This window comes from Quercus suber, unplaced genomic scaffold (genome assembly GCF_002906115.3).
Source record: "Quercus suber isolate HL8 unplaced genomic scaffold, Cork oak 2.0 scaffold_73, whole genome shotgun sequence".
Taxonomy (NCBI): domain Eukaryota; kingdom Viridiplantae; phylum Streptophyta; class Magnoliopsida; order Fagales; family Fagaceae; genus Quercus; species Quercus suber.
This window is the reverse complement of record NW_027069538.1, coordinates 987,137-1,013,032: the sequence shown is the minus strand read 5'-3', so window position 1 is coordinate 1,013,032 and position 25,896 is coordinate 987,137. Positions and strand designations below refer to the sequence as shown.

At 33.4% G+C, this 25,896-nt stretch overlaps 1 long non-coding RNA gene across 4 annotated transcripts; it reads left to right on the top strand.

Annotated features, from left to right (window-relative positions):
• Window positions 1-3,731: 3,731 nt before the first annotated feature.
• On the top strand, window positions 3,732-12,346 carry LOC111995746 (uncharacterized). Of its 4 annotated transcripts, XR_010628930.1 has the most exons (7): window positions 3,732-3,960; window positions 4,188-6,337; window positions 7,052-7,172; window positions 7,312-7,374; window positions 7,471-7,517; window positions 9,697-10,704; window positions 12,032-12,346. It is a non-coding gene; the product is annotated as an uncharacterized LOC111995746 (long non-coding RNA). The 4 variants fall into 4 exon arrangements; XR_010628931.1 differs by having other exon boundaries at window positions 4,188-7,198; XR_010628929.1 differs by having other exon boundaries at window positions 3,733-3,960; window positions 4,188-7,172.
• The last annotated feature ends 13,550 nt before the right edge of the window (window positions 12,347-25,896 follow it).

Here is a 25,896-nt window from a genome sequence, read left to right as displayed (position 1 = left end):
CGGGTTCACTTTCCTGCTGCTCAGTTCTCTGTTTCTTCCTAAGGGCCTCGATCTCAACTTCCTTGATAGGTTGCATGTGTAACTCAAATTTAGCTTCCTAAGTAGCATACCCCGTTTTCAAGGCCAATGACTTTAAAGTAGCGTCCTGAAAATACATGTTGAAGTTGCTAGCAACATGTCGAAGGCAATATCTGTGAACTACTAGTACTCGTCCATCATCATCTCTAGGCCAGTTTGCAATTGCATTTTGAATACCCTTATATCAGTCAGAAATGATGCAGATGTCCTTATTTGCTATCACATCCCCCAGTGCATTCTTGAGGCATTTAAAAACCACCTCCAACTAGGCCCTGACTCTTTGTCCACAACGGCAAAGGTGAGAGGCAATACCTTATTGTTAGTATCGGTGGCCATTGCAATCAACAACACCCCTCGATATTTACCTTAAAAGTGGGTCCCATCAATACTGATCACTGACTTACAATATCTAAATCCTTCAATGCATGGAGCGAAAACCTAAAATACATAGCGCAACATTGTATCACCGAACTCGTCCCTAGGTATGGTGTGACACCAGAACTGTGTGACACCAGAACCGGGTGCCAGGTTCTTGATCCAAGTATGCCAACAATAACTTTCTCAACCTTTCATAAGACTCTTCCCAATCCTCAATCTTTGCAATAGCTTGTTGTTTCGCATCCCATATCTTATAGTAAGAAAGCTTATGCCCATAATACTTCCCTTTAATGAAATCTCTGAGGTGATAAATTATTACCGTGTGTTTTTCTTGCAACAATGGAACAAGTTCTGCTGCAAGAAAATTACAATCCATCATTCTACCACTAAGGGCCGTGGCAAGGGGTATACAACTGTGAGGACCCCTACAAGATGTGACCATCCATAGTCCATGTTCAGGCTTTGTGACTGCCCCAACTTACCATATGCATGACTCATCGACGCATTTCACAGACAGTCTACTTTTGGTCGACCTACTAGTGATAATGTTTCTGTTGTGCTTTGCGGCGTAAATTGTTAATGCACGTTTCACCACCTCTTTATTCGCAAAAATCAACCCTTTTGCAAAATTCATGTCTGCATTCCAAGAAGAACCAAATGCTTGCTGAACAACTTCAGGATTAACCATATTTTCCCAAGTATTTTCATAAAATGATGAGGCTGGAGGTTCATAAACGGGGATCGTATTTGTAACATGCTGAACTCTGACATTAACATCCGCATCATCTTCATCCCATTCAGCTATATCATCAACATCAAGAATGGGAGTAATTTCATGGTCATCAACACCCTTGTCAAAGTCACCTCGGTCAATCCTCTCTTCGTACTCATCTCTATCGTCAGGATCTTCCCTAAAATATTCTTCGTCTTCATCTTCAACTACTGGAACTGTAGAAGATTCACCTCGATGTGTACAAAATTGATCTTCATATCTATTTTCAGGTTCGCTCTCAATTTTTGCTGGTGTCTCCTGAAAAGTGGGTGTATAGCCTCCCAATGTGGTGCATTGATCATCTAGGACTGCAAATTGTAGAGATGTAATTGTTTGTACAATTTCTTCCTCTATGTCGACTTCCGCACGCAGCTCCAAAATGACGTATAACTCAAAATCTGCTGCTTGTTCCCATTTCTGCATCTTACTAAACATGAATTTCACATGTTTGTCCTCTGTTATCACCATATATCTGTAATTAATGCGTTGATTGAGGACTTCATATGGATAACGAAAAGTAATATGTATGTCATGCAAAGCAAGGTTCACTTGCAACTCTTCTAGAATTTTTACTTTCAGCTCATTCAGGGTCTTTAGCTTACGACGTATCATCATATAGTAGCACTGGATACCTGGACCTTGAAATGAGAATCTATCATAAGGGTTGGCATTGCTAAGGGGTCCACCATAGTATATATTTATATGGATCATTGTCAATCTATAGATCATTAAGTGCAATTGTGTTAGTCACAAATTTATAACGCTTAATCAACATCAATCACAAAAGTTTGCGTATGAAATGCCAACAATACTAACCTCAACCAAATTTGCATATGAGTACGTTTAGTAATCTTACAAAAATAGTCATTACAAATTTCATATTCTTTAAAAATTCCAAATCGTTCTAGGGGCATGACTTTAAACCCATTCAAATAAATTATGATGAACAAAAATATTATATACCAACCAGTTATCCATTGAAATCTCTGTTACAAATCTTAAACAAATATATGTTGAAATAATTTATGGTAAAAAGACTACAAACTCATAATTTATGGTAAAATTACTACTATCTTAGGTATCAAACTCATAATCCATTTCATATCCATGATAAAGACCTAAAAGTACTAAATATTCCTAACAATTGATCACAATATTTAGTACTAAATATTCCAAATAATTAATCACAATATTAATTTTTTTTTAAAACTTAGCATATTATCACATTATTTACACTAACAAACAAAACAAATATTCCCATATGTTGTAATAACATACTAATCACAATATTTGGTACTAAATATTCCCAATAATCACAATATTAATTTTTTTTTAAAACTTAGCAAATAATTTAATCACAATATTTACACTAACAAAAAAAAATTCCCAATATGTTGTAATTTAATCACAATATTTAGTACTAAATATTCCCAATAATTAATCATAATATTACTAGTCATTATAGATATTTTTTTCTTAAGTAGATTCATGATCTTATTTATGTGTCCAAATGTAAATGTAAATGTGTCCAAAAAAAACTAGCAAATAATCACAATATACTAACAAATAACAAAAACAAAATCTTTCCTAATATGTTCTAGATTTTTCATAAAATTTTTTTCCCAATAATTAATCATAATATTACTAGTCATTATAGATATTTTTTCTTAAGTAGATTCATGATCTTATATAAATGTGTCCAAATATAAATGTAAATGTGTCAAAAAAAAAAAAAACTAGCAAATAATCACAATATACTAACAAATAAATTAATCACAATATTTACACTAACAAATAACAAAAACAAAACTTTTCCTAATATGTTCTAAATATTTCTTAAAAAAAAAAAACTAGCAAATAATATTGTAAAAACAATTACTTGAGTGTTTGTGTGAGATGAGTTATGTGAGAGACGTTTCTGAGAGCTGAGTATAGAGCTGATTTTCTTAAGAAGGTGTGAGACCCATGGCAAAATAGGTCCCGGCTGGGACCCATGGCAACATGTGGAGGGCTGGGGACCATTCATGAAAATCAAGTCCTCTGGACTCGATTTCTAGCTTAGTACCCACATGACTGTTCAGGCCATGGGATGAGATTGATGGTGCTGTGAGAGGGACTGATGAGACTAGGAAATCGAGTTCACTGGACTCGGTTTTTATACAAAGAAACCGAGTTCACTGAACTTATTTCTTATACATAGAAACCAAGTTCACTGGACTCAATTTCCATGTATAAAATTTGAGCCTGTAAACTCGGTTTCTATGTATAAGAAATGATTTCAGTGAACTCGATTTGTTATCTACGTGGCTCCTTTCTCCACCTCAACTAGGGGCTTTAAGGGCAAAATAGGAAAATAACAACAGGAAAATCGACTCCTCTGGATTCGAATTGTTAAAAACCAAATTTCTTTCAAACGTTGCCCAACTAATGATATTGTTTGGGTTTTGTAGTTATTTTCTAAAAAATCCCCTATTACAATGTTAAAACAATATGGTCTCTGATTATAAATACAACACTAACTGCTTAAACGGGTAAATTACATTCAAAAGGCCTGCCCGTCTATGGAGAAAGAAAGAGAACAGAGTTGTTTGTCGGACCCCAAGAGAAAGAGAGAAAGATCCAAGGCCGGCCATTGTCCATTCCCTGGCCAGACTTAGACCATCGGACAGCAAGCACAGAAAAAAAACCGTTAGGTTATGTGTCAACCACCCCAATCGTCGGAATCGGCACCGGTAAATTATTTTTCCATTTTTAAGATTTTGGTATGAAATTTTACATTTAATTGAGTTTTTTTGTTGGATAGGTTTAGATTTGATTCATTTTTGTTTTGGGTTTTAGGGTTTTCAATCAAAATGTTAGTAGATATTTGCTTTTGTTTTGAGAAAAAAGAGAATCTTTTCCCGGTTTCTTTCAAAAATTCTTCCTTCTTCTTCTGACTTTTTGATTAACAATGCTGCAGGCACACACAGGAATTGAGATTGAGGAAGAGAAATCCCTGTGCCATTAACTCCGTCGATCAGGCCATTTACCTTCCATCATCAGATCGCTGAAACTGCCACCGGTAATTTTTTTCCCCTTTCTTAGATCTGGGTATGAAATATGACTTAGTTTTTGGGTATTTTGGTTGGATAGGTATAGATTTAGATATTTTCTTTAATGTTTTGGGATTTTCTGTTACGGTTTGTAGATTTTAGATTTTGATGTTGTTTGTTTTATTATGGATATGTTTATTTAATTTAGAGAAAGGATGATTTTCTCTATTTGGTGATGGAACATCTGAGAATGAATGGGGGGCATATTAGGGAAACTTGATACTGTAGATGTGGCTGATGTCATATGCATAGTTTTCTTATTTCAACAAATCATTAGACGTTAATATATATATACATATACATATATATATATATAGTCTGATGGTTATACATTATCATTTTTCTGATGTTTATAACCATTCACTAAGTCAAACAAAGTAATGGTTAACAGTACAAGATAAAGTAATGTACTAATGTTAGTCAATCTATAAGTTCAATTAAAAGGGAGAGGAAAAGAATAACAAATTGCTATATAACGTCATAGATATAGTTGATCTAATTGAAATTATTGTTTTCTTCGATTATTTACTGCCTTCTTTAAGATAGAAACGTAGAAATAAATGACAAAGATTTGGTTAAATGGTGTGTTGTTGACATTTCAACCCATATTTTCAATGTTTTCTTAGGCTTCTTTTGCAGTATTTATTTTATTTTTCTCTGCTGCAATTTAAAATTGCTATGATTTATTTTTTAAGCAATTGGAAATAACGGCTACAACTATATATATTGTCCTCTTTGTAGTTTCACTAAAAATAGTTAGGTATACGAAAGTGCACACCACAGCCAAGAAAGAAAGCCAAAAATCCATAAACTGATACCAAAGCAGTAGTAAAAGTGTTAAACTTGAAACTCAAATCTTATGAATAGTCCTTAATTGTCATTGAAATTAAAAGAAGCCACCAACTCACCTGAAGTTAAATAGGGTCTTTTATTGTCCTTGGTGAAACATTATTATCTATTGTTTGATGGAAAAAGCCAAAACAATCATTGAAATAATTAACTCAAGTGCTCATTTTCAACCTTTGGAATTATAATATGTTATAATAACTTTTCGAATATAGTATTCATACAATGTAGAATATTCACTTTTTATTATTTTTTTTACAATTATTATTAAAATTATGACAGTTCATGTAAAATTAGAAAGCTTTTATGTATAAACAATACTTTTATAAGAAATTTTCCATACCAATGCATCTTTATTGCATTTTTTGTATAAGTTTTATAGTTTAAAGAGTTAATTAACAAAACTAATAGGAGAAAAATTTCATGATCATATGTTTTACATGGGGCCAAAAAAACCTTATGAAATCTACAAATGTTTCTGCAATTTGAAACATGAAGTCACTTCAATATCAGCTCTCTCAAGCCTCTTAGGCTTTGTATGTGAAGAGGAAAAATTATGCATGACGGAGCTATCTGAACGGAGGTTGCACGGATAGGCGTGGCATGTACGGACCAAATAGCCACGTGGTATCCAGCCTATTATTATGTGGTCTCCAAGAAACCTTAAATGGAAAATACTTGTGACACACAATTAGCCCTGGTTTATAGAGTCCCAACATGAGTAGAATTCTAGAATATACACGCATTAATGAGTATCTTCCCCATAAGGAAAAGACTTATTCTACAAGCAAAGGAGTCTGGCCCTACGCAACTATAAAAACCTAAAGACCCTCAAGAAAAAGGTACGCACAATTTCTATAAAGCTCATACTCTCTAGCATTGTTGGAGCTCTCTTCTAACTTAACCTTTGGAGGGTCTTTGGCCGGTACCGGACCGGTACTCTCTGCAAGGTCTTCTTCTTTTTCTGTATTGGGCAGGTTTGGTATTGAGTGTGTTGGAACCGTGCGACTCACTGGTGATTTTTTCGGCATCATCAGTTTGTTATCATAGAAAAGGAGTGAGAGTTTCCTTCTAATATAAGATGGTCAATTTATATTTTTGTTATTGATTTTTTTGTTTGTTTCAATTTATTACAGAACTTGCACCTGCATTTGTGTATAAAGAAAAGTAGGTATATTCTTAATGAAGATTAGTTATGTAATTTAATGGTCTTTTGTTGTATATTTGCTCTTTAGAGTGCATATTACAAGTGGCTATATTGGATGGCATATTGGATTTTTATAGATTTTTCATGTTGTATTCTATTTTAGTTGAGAATCTGTTTGGGTATTAAGTTGGTGAAAAAATGTAGCAAAGTAAAAGTTCAATTAGTTTTGATGGTATTATTATTATTATTATTATTCACAAATGCAGAAGTGTGACTAATGAAATATCTACAACTAATTCAGGAATTTCTAGGAGTCCTGATGTGAAGCTTTAAAAAAATATATGACCCACAATTGGACTAATGAACCAACTAGAATTTGGCATTGGTCAATATCAGTGATAAGCATTTCTATTTGTCTCTATTGAACTATTAGTTTGACAGTTTTTTTTTTAATCATTAGTTTGATAGTTACATCCAATAACAGGCTTGGTTACATTTACATTTGTTAATCTTTTTCTCATTAGATAATAGGACATGAAAATGGGGTTATGTGCCTCTTGCAATATTTAAGGATGTAGTGGAGGTTGTGTTCTATATAAGTTAGATTTTATTTCTTTTTGCTGTCTTATGCTTCTTCTCGTCTCTTTTTTCTTAATTTTTTATTTTCTTTTATTTTTAAGAAAGTAAATACGTGTGTAGGGTGGTATACCATTGTTTAACAATTTCTCTTTGGAGTAGCTTTGTGAATTCCGAAGAAGGAAGGTCGTGGATACTTTGCTAATGCTTGCTATACGTAGGGCAGAATTTGGACATTGATGCTGAAATATATCCAAGGGCAGAATTCAGATAAAGATTCAAAGTAATTGTTTATTCAAGTAATTACAAGTAATTGTGATTTTAATGCTGAGTCCACTTAACACTTTTCTTAGTATTCTTTGATTCAATGCTTCTGCTACTTTTAAGGATTGTGATGTGTCGATAATTTTTTTTTCTACTAGAATCTTAATTGTCTCTCAAGAACGGGGTGATTCGGTGCTGACATTGTTCCTTTATCAGTAAAGGTAAATACCACATCCCTTCTTTCTTTGCAGAAATGAAGTGGAATCTTTCTACAATCTAGAGTATCTAATTTAATCAAAGCAAATTGTTCGATTAAGGTTTGTTGGAACTGCAAGCATAGAGAGACGCCGTTAAGCCATAACTGGTAAAGTTTTTGTTTTCATTTAATAAATTTGGGGATTGAATATGATTTAGGTTTGAATTCCTTGGTTGGATTGGTTTAGATTTTGTTATTTGTGTTAGGCTTTTATTAACAATGCTTTTTATAGTATAATACTATAATACCAATTTTAATATAATATGGTTTTAGATATCCAGGAAGTTAGCGCTTATGTTGGAGAGTTTGCAATCATCACCAAAAAAAAAATATATATATACATATTTGTACTATGTACATATTACCTGTTTGATAAATGTCTTATAGACGTGTTTATTATTGGTATGATTTATTTTTTTGGGGTTTGTTGATGTTCTCATCAAATTCAAGTTCTTTGAATGTATTAGTCATTGAAGGTAAAAGATAACATTTTTCTTATGTCCATTTTAATTATAATTATCTAAACTAATGAACATTCTCTGCCTATCACATTCAATATATAAATGGCTTATATAATCTCTCTGATCGATAATACTGCATTATCGAACATCAGATTTTTTAAATCAAATAAAGGTGCTTGCTGTTTTGGAAGACAAGCTGCTGTATCTGTTATTCATTGGTATTAGAAGAGAAAGGTCATTACAGATTGAGTCATACAAATCACTCACTTTTAGCCTTTTGAAGAAAAATAAGTATGTGTTGGTAGTCCTCTAAAAAACTCTCTGCCATTTCCTACCCAATCATTGACCCAACTGTATGTAATTGATGGTCTCCATGTTAGAAAGATTCCACTAATGGTAATGGTAACTACATTTTAGCAATATGCTCACAAATTGTTTCATAAAATTCTGCTGTTGTTTTTTATTCTAAAATTTATTTTTATTGTTTATAATTTAAGGTTTATGATGTGTATGACTCTCCCAATAGTACCTAAATGACTTGATTACCTAAAGTGTTCACTATCTACATTGGCCATGTTCAATATTTCAAATCATTGGCTTCTTTCTCCTTCGGGTTTGTATAAGTTTATTTTATAGTTTCTTTTTGTTTGTATGGAATCAGCAATATACTTCTTATTATATGATAATTGTGTTAATTTTATAATCATTGTGAAACTAAGGGTAGGAGAGAGGGATTTACTCTTAATGTGATATAGGTCAAAGCTTAATGAAAGGTTGGGCAATGATGGAGTTATCATTAGAAAGAGCATGTAATTTAGCAACATATCTCTACGTTTACTTTGCTAATTGTAGATTACTTCTGATATTTAAATACCATGAAATTTCAATAAGTTGAGGAGACAAGTAGAGAATATGTCATGTAACCAAAACTGCTATAGTTAAAGGTTTTTTTTTTTTTTTTTTGGTTTGTTTTTAAATTACGCCATAACTTTATTTTTATGTTTAGTCATTTGGTTGGATATGTTTGGATTTATGTATTGGAGTTAGACTTGGATTTGGCTACAACAATTGGATTTAAGTCAAATCATCTTTGAAATGTAAGTGAGAGGGGATTTACTAATGCTGAGGTTATTAAGATCTTACATCAATTGAGTTTAGTCAACGAATGAAACTTAATAGTTAGGTTTAACTAAGAGGACATGTTAGCTATTAGTGAAGAAAAACTAAGTTGCATAATTTGGTAATTATTTCATCTCTGTGAACAATCATTAACTTTGTAGAATTCAATTGAGTATTTTTAATTACTGTATTTCGAAAGTCTAAATTCTAATTTGTGATTTCTTTTATTGTTTATTTATTTATTTCTGGTAATGAGCATTTTTTAAATTCATGTCTTTGGTTTTTTGTTAAATTCATGATTCAAAATCTTGGTTTGACTATTTGTGTTCAACTTCCCAAAACAATACTAGATGTTACTTAAGCCGGTTATAGCCCTAAGGTTAGTTTTTCTTTGATTATTATTATTAACATTTTTCCAATGAATTTATGTTGGTTTGTGGTTGGTATACTTTGGGTAGTTGTGGATTTGTGTTTGAGTTTAGGTGTTAGGAAATTGGTTTGTTGGGGGTGTTAGGACATTTGTTTGTTGCAAATGAGGCAATTAAAATCATGATGATATTTGTGAAATATAAAACGTGATAATTTACCTATTGTTAGATTGGATAAGTGGGCAAGAAAATGGTAGAACTAATTTTGCATTTGTATGTGTTATTTGTTTGGAATCAATTTAACATTTTTTTTTTTTTTGAAACTTCTAATATGTCCAGGTCTGCAAAAAGATCATCAATGGCTCGGATGCTCACAACATTAGACCCATAAGTCTTTCAAGAGAGAAAACATGAACCTTCATAAACAAGGGATTAAACTATTTGACTTTTGATTTATTTTAGGATTATAAATGTTATTTTGATCTATGAATCTAGATTTGTACGATGTTATGAAGAAAGGTATTTGTTTTACCACTACTGTAAATTTAATTTTTTCCCCCTTATTTAAAGTGTGTTAATATATGTTACTATGATGAAGTATGATTTGATTTACTTTTGATGATGTTAAATAAGGAAGAAAGATACTTTTGAAATGCTATAAAAAATACAACAACAAAATTATAAAAAATTTTAAATAAAAATCCCATGCATTTGAGTAAAATAAGCTTTCTAATTGAGCTCCATATTGATCATCAGTTGTAAACTGGTCATCCAAAGGAGGAACGCTTCTAAGATTGAGTTGGTGGACATGACCAGTAAGGTTGTGGCAGACAACTCCCAACCAGTGACAACAATCCTCATCAACTGCAGCCCAAGAGGCAAGCCAGTTCAAAGGATCTTCAAGATCTTGCTTGAACTTGAGAAGTGCTTGTATATATAAAATCAAAACCTTTGAAACTCCTATAATTTTTCACATCAGCACAATATTTAAAAAATTAAAAATAAAATTAAAAACTCTTTTCACTTAAAAAAAAAACGGATACTTATCTTAAAAAAAAAAAAAACAAAAAAAAAAACAAAACAAAACCTAGCTTAACTCGACTCCTCTTTTTCAAACCTTACGCATTCAAATTTCAGATGCTTTCTCTTCCCTTCCAATTCTGCTTTTCCTTCTCCTTCGACAAGTTCAGCCGTTCTCTCTTTCTTTCTTAAAACCAAAAATCGTTTAGTTATTTTTTCGTTAATGGCAGAGAGAGAAAGAGATTTGAGGGCTGCCACCATGTCAAACCATCACCCCACCTTCAGCCTAGCCTCCACCCATATACCGCCAAAACCGCTACAGTGCAGGTATGATTCAAGATTTGTTAAATATGATTCAAGTTTTGTTATTTTGGGTTGAGTGTCTTATTGGTTTCTTTTGAATTGTATGTACTAGTTGATTTTTCTGATTGATTTTGTTGAATTTTTTGGTTTGTGTATGTGATTCAAATTTGAGAAAATTTTTAGTTGAAATTTCAAATATAGTAGGTTTGGATAGATTAGTGGTTGATTAGAGTTTAAATTTCGTGTTTTTGATGACCAAGTTTATGGATACCCAGATTTGTTTTTATTTTTTATGGATGACCAAGTTTGTGATTTTTTAGGGATATTTCTGGGTTTTGCATGTTGGTTTGCATTACTTGATGGATCCAATTTTGCTGTTGACGACTTAGGTGACATGGGAGAGGCATTGCTTATTTGAGTGGCAGTGCTTTTGCTCTGTCCCTGTGTAGATACTATTTCATGTGATGGAGATCAATAATGATTATTCTAATGAAGCCACAAATGTCATTGCAGAAAATTTTATTAATTTTGAATAATACAACTTTTCAAGTAGTCATAGGTTATGCACTTGGCTTCATTTTGATCCAGGGGTTCCAATTCAAGAGTACATGTGTTTGTAATTTGTTTAGTTAATAATTCTTTGGTAGAAAATGCTATCTTGAGTTATAACATATGAAGAAGAAAAACCACTGTACTTCACTGCATTCAAAACTGAATCAATATATTTCAGAAAACTTGCATATACAAAGGCATCATGTCTGCGTCTGAGTCAATTAGAAACAACACTCAGAAAAAGCTTATAAAAATAGATATAAGTTCAGACACTGTGTGTCCTTGGTGCTTTGTGGGCAAAAAAAATCTTGACAAAGCTATAGATACATTTTATCCTTCAAAATAGTTAGCATTCATCATTAAGTTTACTTCCAATCAACAAAAAAATTCCTACATACCTCATTATGAGACATCCATAGGAAACATGGATCAGTAGAACTCCCGTTTATTGCTATGAACAATTGTTTTCTTCAATAGAACTTCTTTGTCCAAGTTTTACTTGAGTGTACAATTTGAAAAATATTACTTTTGTAAGGTGCTTGAAGAAGTCGTTATTCATGTGCAAATAGAAAATCTGAATGGAATAGAATTTGTTTTCCAAATACAACTAAATGACTATAATCTTAAGTATGGATGGGAATACTACACTGTCAAGAAAGTTTTTGAATCTTTTGAAAATACTAACAAAGCAATTTAGCTTGATAAAATGTCAGAAGTACGTATTTTTTAATATAGCAAAATTATTAGATATTTAATTTGTTTATGTTGTAATACATTTATCAACTTGTTTTATTGTCAGGCTTACATCATTGACACTTCAAATGAATGTAGTAGCAACTTATCAAGTGAACAAGGTGGAGATTCTACTAAATTTCAAAAAGTTGATGTTCAAAGCAATGTGCAACTCACTCCAACATTTGTACTCAAGGAAAACAAAAGGACATATTCAGTGACTATTACAAAGTAACAAAGGAAGATACAAAAAACACTTTTTAAAGTTTTTTTTTTTTTTTTTTTCAATTTATCTGAAATATTGATTAAGTAGTTCTTTAAATTTGTGTTTCATACATTTTACGGATAATTAAGGATGTTAAAGATTTAATTCTTTATTTTATTTTAAACTTAAGTTTGATTTCTATTTTTCATTAGCTAATTTAATGTTTCATATCAAAGATAGGAAACTATAAGACTGGAATTCTAATGTTCAATCAAAGAGGAAGAGAAAAAGAACAGATTATATCTTTATACACAATAGCTTTCCCATGCATCGCACGGGTTAGCGACTAATTTGAACAATTACAATTAATAGAAAGACATTTTACATGGCTTTGGTCCTAATTGCAATCTAAGTAAAAAATTACAAACCTCTTTGTCCTAGTTACAATCTACCAACAATAAAGACTACTCTACGAACCTAAGATTTACGGTTCGGGGACTAGGTTATAGGATGGGAAGGTGTTAGGCACCCATCCTACCCAGACAAAATCCGGTCTTTTAGACTCTAATGACCATTTAAATACCCATTAACATGAAGTAACGAGATGCAACATGTGTTTAAATGATAAATCTAAGATTAAGTAAAGAAATAGTCTTCATGAATCTATTCTCTTAAAGCAAGAAGAAGTTTTATGGAAAAAAAAATATATTCTAGATTTGTTTTTTATTTTAGAGAAAATATTTCAAATCTGTTTTTATTTATGAAAAAAACAATGCATTGTAGTAGAAAAATTCCAGATCTGTTTTTATATAGAAAGAAAAATAGTGTATTGTAGAGAAAATTTAGATTTCTTTTTATTTAGAAAGAAAAAACAGTAGATTTAAGAAGAAAATTCAAATCTGTTTTTATTTAGAAAGAAAAAACAGTAGAAAAAAAATCCAGATCTATTTTTATTTTAGAAAGAAAAACAGTAGATTTAAGAAGAAAATTCAGATCTGTTTCTATTATGATGAAAAGATAAGGTTTGAAAGAAAAATTCTAGATCTGTTTTTACTTAGAAGAAAGCATGAGATTTTAAGAAAGAGTTATAGATTCATGAGGGAGACTTCATATACCATCTCAAATATTATGCATGAATCATGTGATTATCATATGAATACATTAATCATGAAAATATGAAAGCATGACATAAATAAACTTGAACAAGCATGCAAACAAACATGTTAATAATTAGAATACAAAAAGAAAAGAACTTATAGACTAATTACTAACTTGCATGAAGGATTAAACAAAAGGGATTACTTTAGAAGTCAGAGAGAATGGATCTCTCTGGATCTAAAGTATAGTCGCTTAATAGAAAAGAAAGTTTTAAAGCAAAACTTTCCTCAAAATTCGAAGTCGCTTGTTCGATGACAGTGTTTCCGATGATCAGCAACTCCATATGACTTTCCTGCACCACTGTTGCATCCTCCAAAACCTTATTGATTCAAGATCATACATTTTCCTATCGTTGACATCCCATCCATTGTGTTTACCGATGAGACAATCGCAGATGATCATTCCTGAGATTTGTGCCTCGCACTTTCGTACCCCTACACTTCCACCACCATTTTCCTTGCCTGATTGTATAGTGCTGTTCTTATCCACGACCCAAACTACCTTTTCTCCACAGCCAAGGTACCCTTGATTTGTAACCAAATTACACAGTCCTTATCATCATGGCAAAGCTTGCCACACTAGTAACATATATTAGGTAGTCGCTCGTACTTAAAAGAGATCCATCCGTACGAATCCTGGTCCCATTTGACATATCTCCCTCTACGCAATGGCTTAGTGATATCGATAGCCACTCGAACGCGCATGAAATTACCTTGTCTCAGCTTCAAGGTATCCTTTGGGGTTGTCACAGCACTTAGAGTTTCCCCAATACTAAGAGCAACCACCGTCGTCAAAAAAGAGAAAAGGAGTTCATGTATTTGAACTTAGAAGGATGTTGTTTTAAATATGGGTGTCAATGTTCGACACAACCTGCGAACAAGACACGAACCTGACATGGGTTTTTTCGGATTAGAGTTGAGCCTTAATGGGTTTGGGTCATAAACGGGTTGACCCGAAAGCAACATGATAAGAAACGTGTCATAAGTGGGTCAACCCACGTAACTCGCAATAAACATATTTGACACGCTAATTTATTTGTATCAACCCGAAATGACCCACTTAACACAACCTGTTTAACTCGTATAACAAATAAATATTTATTTTATTTTACATTTGTCAAATACCTTTTATATCCAACATATATTTTAAATTTAAAAAGAAAAGTGAGTAATTACAAAAATTTACAAGGGATATAATAGAAATTGAAACTTTACAAACCCTAGAACTACTAATACTTTTTTTTTTTTTTGCATAGAACTTGCACAAATGAAATTTGATGAGCTTGTGGAAGATGTTATGAACTTGGATATCAACAAAGAATCTATAGATGATAATCGTGGTCATAGTCAGGATTAGTCTACTGTTTGCTCAAATTATTTCAATATTGATACTTAGCATTTAGCGAGTTTCAAGAATATTATATTTTTGTTGAACTATGTTATTTTATTTTTATTAAACTTTGTTATTTTGAAGTTGGGTTAAGGTGTATGCACTTCTTTTGGAGTGTAAATAACTTATTTTCTAGATGAATGTTATATTTTTGTAGAACTATATTATTTTGAATATGGGTTGAAAACTTGAAGTGTATGCACTGCTTTTTGGGATGAAAAAAAAAATTTATTTCTAGATGGATGTTATATTTAATATTATGCAGGTTGTGTTTCATTTATGCCAACCCAACACGACCCGTTTATTAAGTGTGTCAAATGGGTTAGGTCAGGTCAACCCGCCTTATTAACAAGTCGGGTTAGGGTTGAAGAATCATGACACGATTATTAAATGGGTTGGGTTTGGGTTGAGCCATTTAGTCGAATACCCCTACCTCGACACGACACGAACCCGACACGTTAACCTGAATTGACACCTTTAGTTTTAAAAAGAAGATTCTGAACTAGGGTGGTTCCATCATAGCTCTATAACAACCAAGTGCCTATCAAAGGTCCATGGTTCCCCCATTAAAACTTTTTCTATGTCAACCTGAAGCTCAAAGTCAAACAACACCATGTTATCCCTTGCATCATTAACCTCAAAGTTGCCTCTCATTTTCCACAGGGGCTGGAATGTATGGGCCACTGCCTCAATATTGATGTTCCTACGAGTAAGAAACTTCACAGTCACCACATGTTCCCCATTTTTCTTCTTTCTCGATAGATCAACTTGATTTCCTTCCACTTCAGACAATGATAACTTCCTCCAACTCTTCGTGGGATCATCCATGATGATGGAGAAGGTGATGATGGTGATGATGGAGATGACAATAGGACTTCTAACTTTGAGGTTACCCAGAGGGTTGGTCGGAGGAGACAATGCCCTTGATGTCCCTGCACACAGACAAATAGATTTCCTGCCTCTTTTTTTTTTCTCTTTCTTTTAACATTTATTTTTTGAATTTTTATTTCATTTGAGACATTGGGTTGTATTTAAGAACGTCTTTATATTTTTGCTTTTATTTTGAGACATGTAGTTATTTACAATTATATAGGAAAATCTTGATTTAGACATTGAAAATAGGTATTGATACTAGATTCTTAAGGGCAACCCAAACTTAATCGATATGATAAATGGAAATAGGTTGGATTGGATGAATATATTTTATATTTGCTAGTTTTATGGGATAAGAAAACACTCAATAATTTAAAGGATAGAGAAGCTCACCACCAAAGTAAACCCAAAGTGATACAGATAAAACCACCTAAAGGAATTTAGCTAAGGATACAGAACTATTTTGGCTCACCACTCTATGGGATACAGATTAACACCACCCAAGAGATACAAAAACCGGTACTCACCACCCAAAGGAATCCACTCAAGAGATAAGAGATAATTTAGAAGAAATTCATCTTTTGAAAAACACAAGGTTTTTAATTCTGAAAATGCACTTTGATTTTTATTTGATTCAGCCAAAAGCTTAAATAGAGCTTGGAATAGCCCCTAAGCATAGGAAAACGAAAATAATAATAAATACATTCACTTAACCTTATCTAAGTTAGATATGACTCTTAGGAACTTAGAAACACAATAAAGTACTTGTCTACCTAGGAGAAATAAAACATAAATTGTGATTCATCCCAAAAGACACTAAATAAAGATTATTTGACTTTATTAATAGTAAAAAAAGTTCAAAATAATGGGCTGTTATTCTGATTTTTAGCTTTTTAGGCCGGACTGACATCAGATTGGGCTTGCTAGATCTTGGGACACTTCGGCTAGAACTGGAAACACTCTGGTGTCAGGAGGAATAAAACATAATGGCTGAATGTTTCCTAGGAAACCAATATTAAATACTCTTTGACTTCTTAGAGAAAATGACTTCAAATATCTTCTAAATTGTTGGGTGATAATGGCTTTATTTGCTGGGCTTGAAAATTAACATGGTTAGGCTTAAGAAACTGATTAGATTGGGCTGTAGGCTTATTTGCATACTCCTCATGTCACCATGATTGTAGTTGTCAATTTACTTTTGTGTCATGTATGCTTCGCATTATCTTCTTTAGCTTTTTTTTGTACACTTGAATGAATGTTCTAGCAAAGGACCTAAATTGGTAATCCTTGGGCTTATAGGAAACATATGAGAGGTGCATGATGGGAGAAAAGGACTTTAAAAAGGATAAGGAATCCAGAATCTAGTTGAATATGCGTATGCATACACAAACATGTGTATGCATACTTAAAACCATGCGTACGCATACTCGAACCTACGTACAGATGTTTAGGTGGCAGAAAGTCTAGGACATAGTCCTTAAGGTTCCCAAGGATAGAATTCTCTCCAATTCAAGTCTCCTTATGGGTTAGTATGCTCAATCCATCCTTCAAGAAATACTTGGTTCATTAAATTAAGGTTGATGAGGCTGTTATTCATGCATCCACTAAGTTCTGGATTCCTTCTTACCATGTAATTCAGTTCAACAGTGTAAAACAATGCCCTACCATAGAAAAGTTTAGTGCAAACATGGGTGAGTGGGACATTGGTTCTGCTATCTTTCCTACTCCTGAAGAGGATTTTTCTCATCTTCCCTAAAGGGTCTTAGGAGTAATCCAAGTAGTGGCTAGAAGACGGTGCAGCCCTAAGCAACTGAATATCTTAATGGTCTTCAACTATTTCTTCAAGAAAGCGTTGCCCCTTGCTGGAATAGAGTGTTCTTACTTTCTCAATGCTTATTATCTCTACATCCTTGTTGCTTATCATCTTCGCTAAAATTCTTAATGGCTTGGATGTAGTCCATAGGGAGGAAAACAATTTCTTTTACGGTAGTCCTTTGTAGACACCTCATTTTTTACCCCTTACGACTCGAGCTCCTTCAATAACAATATCACTCAGAGGCCCAAAGCTAGTTTAAGGCCCAATCTTTCAAGTCTTTAGCTTGGAGGATGTTTTGGTGAAAGAAAATCATACAGAAATCCTAAGTATGAGCTTGCATACTTCATGCATATGCATACTTAGAGTATGCGCACACATGTAGGGTTTTAGAACACCTGTTTAGAAAGTTTTTGATGTAAAATTCGTGTATACGTAATCTCACATCGGCTAGGAGCTGCCTTACACCCATCTCTGATTATTATAAAAGTCCCTAAAGGCTCTTTTCCCAAAACACACCGAATTCACTAGAAAATAGTGAATTAAAGAGGGAGTTTTTATTCTAAAAAAACATCCTCAAGTTAAATTTTACTTGGTTGGGACCTATCTAGTCTTGGCCTTCGAGTTTTAAGCTTACTAGCCTTCTTGTTTTGTCTTGGCCTTTGAGTTTTAAGCTCAAAGAGTTCTTGTGTTTAAGGTAAGGGTCTAACCTTGTGTTTCTCATTTTAGTTGTTTATTTTAGTTGTTTATTGCTTTGATATCTCTATGTTAAATTAGATTGTTTTCGTATTTAGAAGCAAGCTAGGTTGTGTTTGATTGTTGTCTTAAAACTGAGTTTTTGGGCAAGTATCCATATGCAAGCTTCATGCATGCAGACACTTGCGTACGCATATTCTATATATACACATGCATTCTTGTGCCTAAAAACCCATATTTAGGTTTTTTGTTGTTCTTGATGTTTTGCTCAGTTTTAATTGCATGTTTAGGTTTTGTATAGCTTAGATTTCACATGTTTAGGTCTAGGGTTAGAAGAATAACATGTTTTACATGCTTTGATTGTTATATTGATAATTAGGGCTTATGTCTTGGATGAAAAACATGAACATGCATAAGAATATAAACATGCATTGATGCATAGGTGCTGAGATGTTATGACGCAATGTGGTATGTGAAGATAAGTCATGCATATAGGAGTCTAAACCAAGACATTCACTTTCCACGGTTTCTCTTTCCCATTTCTAGTTCTAGAATTGGCTAGCAAAAGACATGAGAGTAGTCAAGGAAGATGAGAAGAGTCAAATGAGAGATACCAAATGAAAGTGGACCGACTGACTACTTTTCTGCACCATTAATGATTCCATGTTTTTTCACTTGAGTTAATAAAGGATTGGATGTTCTAAAATCTCCTATGAAAAAATTTTAATCATCTTTTAATTTGAGCAATGAGAGAACCAACATTTATTTTCTTTATTGTCTTTTTGTTATTTTCTTTTCTTTTCTTTGTGTCATGTTACTTTTTCCCATGACGTCCTTGTGGGAATTTTCACCATGTCTATGGTCTTTTCCCTAATTTTTGCCTAGACCATCCTCTCAAATTTTCAACCTAGTGAGGTTTCATAGGACCACCCTTTCAGGTTTTCAACCCAACAAACTTTTTTCTTTTTCTTCAAGGATTGTACTTCCGGAGCCTATCCATGTTAAAACATCACTTTGCCATCAAAATCGATGATTTTCAAAGCTCCTCCATACAAAATCTTCTTGATGACATAAGGCCTAGAGCAACTTGGTTTCCATTTACCCCTGCTTCTATAACTCAAAGTTGTCCACGTGGAGGGTCAAGATGTAGCTAAGTCATTATGCTCATTTCCACCGGCTGGTGTACTGTACACAACTTCATCATTCTCTATCTTGATTAATGGTTGTTTGCACAATTTTTTTTAAACATATCGTGGCTTAAGGTAAGGTGATCCATTTTCCCCCATTCCTCTTAAATTTTGGTTTTAGAAGTTCTATCACTACAAGTTAAAGAAAATAGGAGCATTGAAGAAGGAAATTTTATATGTTCTTGGATTGATATCATTGATTCAAGGAATGCTTTATGGATGGGTTGGAAGCAAAGATAAATATATTTGCCATAAATAGTAGTGGTGAAACTGAAATTTGATTTTAGGGGGAAATTAATATTTAAAATTTGCTATCACTCATAATATATATATATATTTAGTGGTTTGTTTACAACATTTTCAAAGTGTTGATTCAACACACAAATGGGATGATTTTCATCAGGGTTTCCCACCTTGGCCCGTTTGGTTGGCTATATACCACCGTTAGCTTTGTTTTGCTTCAATAACAATCTATATATTCCCGCGCGCGGGGGTGGTGGGGGGGGGGNTGGTATGTGAAGATAAGTCATGCATATAAATATGAATATGAACATGCATCTTTCAATTTGATGATTGATTCCTTGGAATTGGAATAATGAGTGCCTTGATGCTATGCTTGAATGTTTGAGTATGCTTGATTAATGCCTTGTTAATGTTATTGCCATAGATATGCTTACTACCCTTGACTATATACAACATGGAATGCTAGATGAATGATAAGATATGCCATGATTAGATGAATGCTAGGATGTATGTGAATTCCATGCTTAGATAAGTGTTAGGACATATGCCCTGAATATGATGAGATGGAGGATGATCATGTTATGTATACTTTGATGTATGGTAGGATGCTTGTGGATATGTGTTGCTACCTTGTTATACCTTGATATGATATGTCATGTCGAGTGTTAGATGCATGTTGGGATAGGCTTAGTGCGTGTGTGTGTGTACGTGTGTGTGTGTAGAATGACCTATTAGAGGACCCCTTGTTGGAATTTGGATGTGGAACACAATGAGTGGATGCCGACCCATGGGTCGGGTGGGGTTAGGTGCCTAATACTTTTCCATTCCCATACCAAAACTCAAAACACATGCTTTAGTAAGATCAGTCTTTCACATAATGGTTCCTTTTTCACCCTTCTGCCTAGTCTAATCAGCCAAGGTGTACTTTCCACGAGTAGTTGTGGGGCTCTTGCACCTACATCCTTTCCTTCTTCAAGTATGATCCCTAACATTTTCCTAGGTTATCTCAACCTAGTGGGATTCCTTTAATTTTTGCATGGGCCGCCGTTCAGATTTCAACTCATCAAGGCTCCTTATATTGTCTTTTAATATCTTTTTTTTTTTGCCTTTTATCTCTCATTTTTCAAATCATCACTCTCTCTCTCTCTCTCTCTCTCTCCCCCCCCCTCCCTTCAAATGTAGTTGTATGAGAAGCTCATGTTGAATCCTCCTTCATCTATTCTACTATATTGATATGGGCCAAAGAATTATCGAGATTGTAGGCTCAAGGATAAAGAGATGGAGCCTTTTGCTCTTACAAAGTTCTTGTCATGCCTCACCTTTAGAGACACCCAATGGTTGGTAGAATGGTGGAACATCAAAGCCAGGATTGATCATGGTTTTTAAAGGGGTCATGTTATCTTGGCTAGGCTTCGCTATTGTTCCTATTATCCTTCACGCCATATCACATGCCAGTTTGACGATAAGCAAGGGGTTCCTACTAATGATGGCACTTATCACATGGTAGAACTTGCCGCAAGGTTCTTAAGTAGGATTGAAGGATCTTGGCCTGGAAGGAGTCTAAACCAAGACATTCACTTTCCACGGTTTCTCTTTCCCATTTCTAGTTCTAGAATTGGCTAGCAAAAGACATGAGAGTAGTCAAGGAAGATGAGAAGAGTCAAATGAGAGATACCAAATGAAAGTGGACCGACTGACTACTTTTCTGCACCATTAATGATTCCATGTTTTTTCACTTGAGTTAATAAAGGATTGGATGTTCTAAAATCTCCTATGAAAAAATTTTAATCATCTTTTAATTTGAGCAATGAGAGAACCAACATTTATTTTCTTTATTGTCTTTTTGTTATTTTCTTTTCTTTTCTTTGTGTCATGTTACTTTTTCCCATGACGTCCTTGTGGGAATTTTCACCATGTCTATGGTCTTTTCCCCTAATTTTTGCCTAGACCATCCTCTCAAATTTTCAACCTAGTGAGGTTTCATAGGACCACCCTTTCAGGTTTTCAACCCAACAAACTTTTTTCTTTTTCTTCAAGGATTGTACTTCCGGAGCCTATCCATGTTAAAACATCACTTTGCCATCAAAATCGATGATTTTCAAAGCTCCTCCATACAAAATCTTCTTGATGACATAAGGCCTAGAGCAACTTGGTTTCCATTTACCCCTGCTTCTATAACTCAAAGTTGTCCACGTGGAGGGTCAAGATGTAGCTAAGTCATTATGCTCATTTCCACCGGCTGGTGTACTGTACACAACTTCATCATTCTCTATCTTGATTAATGGTTGTTTGCACAATTTTTTTTAAACATATCGTGGCTTAAGGTAAGGTGATCCATTTTCCCCCATTCCTCTTAAATTTTGGTTTTAGAAGTTCTATCACTACAAGTTAAAGAAAATAGGAGCATTGAAGAAGGAAATTTTATATGTTCTTGGATTGATATCATTGATTCAAGGAATGCTTTATGGATGGGTTGGAAGCAAAGATAAATATATTTGCCATAAATAGTAGTGGTGAAACTGAAAGGGGAACCAAACATAACCCAAAAAAAAAAATTAGTCCAAAAAAAAAGTGCTTAAAAGGCTGTTTGGATTTGGTGGAAATATAACTTAGTTTCCATCACTCATAATCCAAAAATCATGGGACCCACAAAAAAAATTTGTTTGGCTTTTTTTTTAGTGTTGTTTCCATCACTCAAAACTCAAAAATTTGGAAATCGAGAACACTCTTTTTGAGTTTCCAAAAGTTAAAAATTGAGTTTCAGTGGCAATTTAGTTATTTTGGTGACTTTGTGGGAGCCATGTGGCAGAGACTTGTCACCTCAACTTACTCCTTTGATATTACTGTTAGGCTTTAGCTTCTCATTTCATTTCTTCTCTGCATTTTAGTCCATAGTTACTCTTACCCAAATCCTTCTCTCCTCCTCTCACATTTCTTCTTCATTTCATTTCATTTAAAAATTTGAACCAAAGAACACAAACTTAAGTTAAATAGTTCGTGATCATAGTCGCTGACCGAAGAGCTTCAAAATCTTCATCGGTGAGACAAGCAAGCATTAATAGGGGAAATATATGCTACCCATTTATGGTTTCTGCTTGTTGCTGTTTTCCCTTCATTGCTTGCATTTTTGTTTTTGTTTTGTTTTGTTCTAGGCTCTATTGTTAGGGCTTTGGAGGGTGAAAAAGGAATGATTTTTTTTTTTTGGGTTTTTGGTTTTTTTAGGGTCAAATGGTTTCAGTTTCTTGTTAGGAAAAATGAGAGATTTTTTTTGTTGTCTTTTTGGGTTATGTAGGGCATGAATTTTGTTTGAAGCTTTCTTGGAAATTTTTGGCTTTGTTTAGAGGGTTGTCTTGTATATGTAAAAATGGGAAAAATGGAGGATTTTTTGGGTGATTTTTGGGTTTGGAATTGAAGGGAGTGTTGATGTTGTTGCTGAGGGGAGAAGGCAAGAACCTTGGAGTTGGAATGAAAGGAAATTGTGATGTTAATGTGATGGGAATAAGGGTGGTAGAGACACTAGGATCTGCCAAGGCATGGACAAATTTTTTTGGGGTTGTGCTCCTAAGAGGCTATTGATTTTTTTCTATTATGAATAGTAAAACCTTGGTTGAATATGTTGGCATGATTCCTTGGCAGATTGTGCAGCATTGCTTGCCTTGAGGGGGTCCAATTTTTTGGTTGGGGGGCTAGGTCTTCAAAACTAAGTTTGTGTCTCACAATGAAGAATAATCGTAGTTATGAGTTCTTGCAATCTCAGTTTATGCTCATGAAAGAGATTTTATCTTAATTAGTTGTCTTAGTTTTGATGACTAGAGTTCCATTATAACTATGAAAAATTATAATTGTTGGGAAATAATTTGCATACACACACACACAGACACAGACACACACACACACACACACACACACACACACACATATATATATTCTTCTGTTGTCATATTATGTGATTGTTTGTTATGACAATGATTTGGCTATATGGTGAAGTGCTGTACCGAATGTGCGAGTGCATCAAAGTGGGAGAAACTTCATTTTTGACTTATGGGCCACTTTGCATTTTTGGGTTTTCTAATGGGAGAATATGAAAGTTGAGGAAGATTAGAAATGAGAATGCAAGTAGGAACCGAGTAGTTCTATTTAGTGTTAGTGGGGTGGGCTCCACCACTTCGGTAAAAAGTGGAGTTAAAAGCTGAGATATGTAACTCAGTTTTGAAACCAAACAAAAGTTTTGGAATTTTTGAGTTATAGTAAGAATTGAGTTATGAGTTATAAGTTTTGAGATTGAACTATAAGTTATGAAAACTGAGTCATGACCAATTCAAACGAGCCCAAGACCTCACGGCTACCATCTCTCTCTCTCTCATCTCCATGACAATTGCAAATTACATAATGAAAAGAGCATCTCTAACAGTCACTGTAAAGCTATTTTTGGACCACCAAATGTTATTGTTCACGCTCCAACAACTTTCTCTAAACACACAGATACTCCCATTAAAAAAAAAAAAAAAAAAGTGGAGTTTCTACAGTAATTCTCTTAATTTAGAGAACACTGTAGCAACTCCAAACCATTATTTTATCTTAAAAAAATACCTAGTTGAATAAAAAAAAATATTCTTTCTCTTTCCTCTTCTCTTCCTTGTTCATCTGTCTTTCTCTCAAATGGTAACACAATCAAAATAAAAACACAATAACACATCAAGAACAGGGAAAAATACAAATTTAATTAGAACAAAAAATCTAAAATCAAAACAAAAACAACAAATCAAGAGCATGAAAGCCTATCTAAGCTCCATTGTAACAACAAAGTGAATCAGAACAAGATAAAAAAAAATAAAAAAAAATAAAAAAGAAGAAGAAGAAGAAGAAGAAGAAGAAGATAGATGAAGGCCATGTCAGCTGTGTGTGTGTGTGTGTGAAGTGAGTTGAAGAGGAAAGAAAATAAAAGTAGAAATAGAAAAAGTAAAAAAAGAGAGAGCTAGAGAAAGAGAGAGATAGAAAGAGAGATAGCTGAAGAAATGATCCGGAATGAACTAGAAGAAAAAGAAAAAGAAGGTAGATAGAGGAAAGGAGTGGGATACGTGGGTGTTGGAGAAAAAACCAAGAGAGAAAAAAAGAAGAAGAAGATGGTGTGAAGGGAAAAATAATATAAAAAATAAGAAATTGCAATTAAGAAATGCTACCATAATATTTTCATAATAAATTTTAAGTAACGGATTGTTATTAGATAATATTGGTGAGTAAAAAAATAATTTCAGTAGTGGGTTCAAATTAGAACTAGTAACAACTTCCCACATAAATTTTGTTGTGAAAATATTGCGTAAAATTTTATGAATATAACATTTCTCATTGAAAAATATAGTTGTTAAAAAAAGAATAAACAATTAATGAAAAAATAATATTTAAATGAAATAGAGAATGTGATAAAGAATCTATTAGAAAGTGTATTTGAAAAAGTAAATAAGTAAAAGTTAAATGTCATTGTTTATTCTCTAAACAGTACAAAAATTTAGAGAAGCTGCTGAAAATACTCTAATAGTGCATATTCTAGAACTGAAAGCTGAGAGGCTGTTTGGTTCACTAGTTTTCATGACTCAATTCTCTGTTTTCATAACTCAATTCTAAAAAATGGTGGGACCCATAGCAAAATACTCGTTTGCCTACACAATTTCTTTGTTTTCATAACTTTGTTTCCAATATTCAATTATCTACTTTTTGAGTTATGAGTTAAGAAAATTGAAAACAACTTTTGACTGTTTTCAGTTTCCAATTCTCATAACTCAATGACATTTCTGTAATTAAACATATAAAGGAGGCCCACTGTCATAACTTCAGCCGCACCTTTTGACCTTTTCAACTTTTTTTTTTCCTTTCCTCCTGGGTTCGGTCTTCTCCACTCCTCTGGTTTCCTTTTTTTTTTTTTTTTTTTTCATTGGTTCGGTCTTCTCCTTTTTTTTTTCCTTCCATCCTGGTTCGATCTTCTCCACTCCTCTGGGTTTCCTTATTTTTTTTTCCCTTTCTTTTTCAGTGGGTTCGGTCTTCTATCTAATTTTTTTTCTTTTATTGGGTTCGGTCTTCTCCTTTTTTTTTTTTTCATTTTTCTTTCTTTTTCTTTCAGTGGGTTCGGTCTTCTCCTTGGTTTTTTTTTTTTTTTTCTTTTCTTTTTTCTTCTTCAGTGAGTTCAGGTTTCTGGGTACTAAAAAAAGAAAAAGAAAAAAGCTGCACCTGTGACAGTTATGGGACTCACAAATAGTGTGAAAAATAGTGAGTGATGAAAATTGAGTGATGGTGCTAAACGGGTGTGAAAAATTGAGTGATGAGTGATGAGTAATGAGTTATGAAAATTGAGTGATGGAAAATGGTGAGCCAAA